Source organism: Palaemon carinicauda, chromosome 6, assembly GCF_036898095.1.
Source record: "Palaemon carinicauda isolate YSFRI2023 chromosome 6, ASM3689809v2, whole genome shotgun sequence".
NCBI classification, from domain to species: domain Eukaryota; kingdom Metazoa; phylum Arthropoda; class Malacostraca; order Decapoda; family Palaemonidae; genus Palaemon; species Palaemon carinicauda.
In genome coordinates, this window is record NC_090730.1 from 127,391,006 (window position 1) to 127,396,141 (window position 5,136).

Sequence of the window (5,136 nt, forward strand, 5' to 3'; positions counted from 1 at the left end):
TCAGATATATACTGCTCGCACGTTGATAGGCGTAGGGTATTTGAATGAAAGTTGAAAGAGAAAAGATAACAGGAAATGTTATGCAAGGCCAAAAATATTGAATATAGATATTTTCTGGGTATATACGTGCACACATATGATAACACAAAATCACATGAAAAACTTACATTTAAAACTTTTGAAAACAAAAATACGCACGAACTGCAAACGGATGAAAGCTGCAAATGGATTGTGGAATGGTGACTGGATCGAACTTGCGACTAAAATGGTTTATTGAAGATTGAAATGGAAAATCCAGTGGAACAACCTACGTATCACTTGTTACTTGTCACTTGCCACCTCCAACATGTACCATTGCTGTGAAAACTCATTTACATTTAAAGATGGGTGGCCGAGTGGTAGCGTTCTTGTCTGGTGATTGCCAGTCTGGGGTTAGTCCCGCTCAGTCGTTAGTTCCTTTGGTCGCTGCAACCTCACCATCCATGTGAGCTAAGGACGGGGGGTTTGGGGAAGTCTATAGGTCTATCTACTCAGTCATCAGCAGCCATTACCTGACCCTCCTTGGCCCTAGCTTGGGTGGAGAAGGGGTTTGGGCGCTGATCATATGTATATATTATCAGTTTCTGAGGCATCGTCCAGCTTGATAGGGCAATGTCACTGTCCCTTGCCTCTGACATTCATGAGTGACCTTTAAACCTTTAAAACACAAATAATGAAATTAAGGCAGAAATAATTGTGGCATAAGATTAAATGGAGTAAATTTAATTTGATAAGTGAATTCAAATTAATCATGAAAACGCATGGTACCATCAAATACAAGGTGCATAAAATGGATTGTCTCACAATTACTCCTGCGTGTTTCAAAATGACGATTTGATGGCCTTAGCATTCAGCAAGAGATGGCAGAAATTTACGAATGTTAAATTATAAACAGCTGTGAGACCTGAACTATTATGGCTTATCAAAAACAAAAGGGATTTTCATGAGATGAGAAGAAAAGATGAATGAACGATATGTAAATATCTGGAATCATAACATCAATGGTCATTGAGGACGAACAAGAAGACAGAAATGAAAGATATCATGTAAGGTGTACTGTACAAATGATGGAAGCAACATGAAATACCTCAAAAGATACTGGAACTAGTGACAAAAAGTTTGAAAATGAGCGAAAAGTGAATTTCAGTAAGTAATATAATGAATCAATCATTCGTTTTTTATGAAATTTTGAATGAAGTTCATAGTTCACACAAAACTTCTTATGTGATGTGGATAAATTTAAAAAAAAAAAAACTCCAGGTGGGCTTTACAATGAATAGCAAGTATGAGCATCGTGGAGAAGGTATTATGTTAACATTATTCTAGTGGTTTTACAAAGAAAAACAATCTTGATAGAAAGCTCATGAGAAAAAAAAAGTTTGCAAAGGGTCAAAGTAAACTTAAGATGATACCTTAGTGCCATTGACCTTTGCAGTTCGCAGAGGGTAATTAAAGCTAATTCAGGAATCAAATTCAGACTGTAATCATGTTTACAGAAGAGCGTGAATGGTGAAAATAATAAAGAACAAAATAAGAAAGAAAACATATGCAAAGCTCGATTAGCATCAGTTAAGAAGTAAACCAAAAGTCTTCCAATAAATACCTTAAGATAGATAATGAATTGGGAATGGAAAATAATATTTTCGTATTTTCAGGTGAAAGCTGAAACAAGCTAAGAAAAAAAAAATCGGGAAAAACAAGGAAGAATTTATATCAAGGCCTACAGAGTAGGTAGGTCTTGGGTTATACGATATATAATATACCTTCTAACTCGAGAAAAAAAAAAAAAAAAAAAAAAAAAAAAAAAAAAAAAAAAAAAAAAAAAAAAAAAAAAAGGGAGGTACTTCCACTGCATGTATTCAGACCCTTGTAGACTTCAGTTATTATTAGCTGTTATTATCGGTACTGTTAATCACATAAAAAGCCAGTCAAACAGTTATATGACACCGAAGAAAGGGATAACGAAGAAGAGTGCAAAACGTGAAGCTTTAAAGAAAATTGGTGCTCCAGGTAGACGAAGTATCATTAAAATGCGTGTGAACTTACTATCCTGGGGGTGGGGGTCAAAAAATCAATATAATTGAGCTATCCAAGTGGGGAAACTGCTTAGTAGATATCGTTACTCATTCATCTTTATAAGAAATTTTATCATTACTTAGAAAATTAGAGAATGAATGATATGATATTTGTTAACCTATGCCTTCTTTTCGTACAGTCTTTAGAAGAAAATAGTCTTTATTAGTATACTTGACATAGTTGTTAATTAATTATAATTCATCAATTAGAAGAATGAATTCCAGATGAAACTATTGTTAGCTCATTAAGACAAACTAAAGTTTTAAAATTATATACGTTTATCACCATCTTTAAGGAAAATGGCATTCATTATGACAAAGGCAAGCAAAAAGAAACAATAACTGGAGCAGGACTAGCACACGGACGCACGCACACGCACACACACAATAACTTTTGGGAAAGGACGAAGCAGACGAAACCAATGGCTTCTTGCATTTGTTATTAGAACCGTTTCTGAGGTTGATTTTTTCTTAAATACAAAACATGTCCAACTAAAAGTATTCTGAATTTAAATAGAAGCTACTTGGAATCAGAAAGTGGATAATTACAAATGTGGTTATTAAAAAAAAAAAAAAAAAAAAAAAAAAAAAAAGTTGTATTGTAGGATAATATATGAATAGAATTAGATTTGATCATTCTATCCACAAGGACGAAAGGGATAGATTCTTTTGATGAACCTTTTATATATTAAAAAGAGTTACTGAAGCGAAAATTATAATATAAAGAATTACATGAAATTTCAAAATAAGCTGCCGGGTATATACGATAAAGAAATTAGAAACGAGGATAAAAAAAAAAAATCTAGAAAGACAACGTTTGCCAAGCAAAGATTGCATATTTCCCTCCATCTCCTTACCTATGCAACCTTGGACTGGTCCGTGTTAATCTTTTCTAGAAATAGATCCCTGGTAGATTTACATGAAATCATTCTGAATTGGTGTATGTAAAAATTGTGAATAACGTCCTGTGGGCATATATTATAGGCATTTCAATACCAAATTTCAGGTCATATGGTTTAAATATCAAGACACAAAAGTAAAATAATTCAATTCTTTTTGTAACAGAAAAGTAGCCGAAAATCACTAAAGTTAATAATTTTTAAGTGATATATACGAAAAACGTGGCTTAAATCCTGTGGAAATATATCCAAAGTCATATGATGTAAGTATGAGGGCACAGGAGCTGAAAATGTAAATTTTTGGTCTGAAAATAAAGAAAAAGATGCAAATTTAACAATTTTGAACAACCGTATACCGAAAATAATGATGACTTCTTATTGGCATTTATCTCTAAAGCACCTACCTATCGATTTTCAAGTCATTCGGTTATAATATATATATATATATATATATATATATATATATATATATATATATATATATATATATATATATATATATATATATATATATATATACACACAAATATATACATATATATATATATATATATATATATATATATATATACATATATATATATATATATATATATATATATATATATATATATATATATATATATATATATATATATTTATGTATATATATAATATATATATATATATATATATATATATATATATATATATATATATATATATATATATATATATTTATGTATATATATATATATATATATATATATATATATATATATATATATATATATATATATATATATATATATATATATATATATATATATATATGTGTGTGTGTGTGTGTGTGTGTGTTAGTGAGTAAATAAATGTGTGTGTGTATATATATATATATATATATATATATATATATATATATATATATATATATATATATATATATATATATATATATATATATATATATATATATATGTGTGTGTGTGTGTGTGTGTTAGTGAGTAAATAAATGTGTGTGTATATATATATATATATATATATATATATATATATATATATATATATATATATATATATATATATATATATATATATACATATATATATACACATATACTCGTATATATATATATATATATATATATATATATATATATATATATATATATATATATATATATATATATATATATATATATATATATATATATATATATATATATATATATCGTCGTCGGCGCCCACTCGTGTCCGAGTATTGGGTTCTGTCGTTAGCCATCAGCCTCCTATCTGTGGGGTGGGTGCTTATGCCTGATGTGGCTGTTAAGTCCTAGTCTGTGGTGGAAGAGTCGCGGACAGTGTTCACAAGGGAGGGTAGGTGGTTGGCGGGGCTGTTCTAATCGCTCTCTCCTTCTTCTCCTCCTAGCCTCCTCATTTTGTCTCCTCCTCTGCTCGAAGTCCACGGTGCCATGGTGTACTGTACTCCTCCAGGTTTTCCTGTCCCTGGCTGTTTCTTCCCATGAGGAAGGATCGATGTCAGTTAGAGCCAGGGTGCGCTTTAGTTGATCTTTATAGCGTATTTTTGGGGCTCCTCGTGGTCTGGTGCCCTGGGTCAGTTCTCCGTAGAATATTTTCTTTGGGAGCCTAGATGGATCCATCCTATGCACGTGTCCTATCCAGCGGAGGTGGTGGTGGATGATGGTGGCCTCCACGCTGGACAGCGAGGCACGTTCTAAGACTTCAATGTTGGTGGTGTGGCTCTCCCAGCGGATTTTCAAGATCTGCCTCAGTTTCATTTGTTGGAAGCGTTCTAGGTTTTTAAGATCGTTACTCTATAGCGTCCATGTTTCACATGCATACAGGAGCGTGGAGAGGACTACTGCCCTGAACACCATTATTTTGGTGGTCATTGTCAGTGCGTGGTTGTTAAATACGCGGCGGTTGAGTTGGCCAAAGGCGGAGTGGGCTGCCCTGATCCTGTTCTCCACGTCCTTTTTGCTTGTGGGAGCTGATGTTAGGATGCTCCCTAGGTAGGAGAACTGGTCCACCTGTTCTAACGGTTGGTCATTCACTGTGGTATTGAAGTTGGGGAGCATCAGTCCTGGTGGATGTTGGACGAGTGTCTTGGTTTTGTCTGAGTT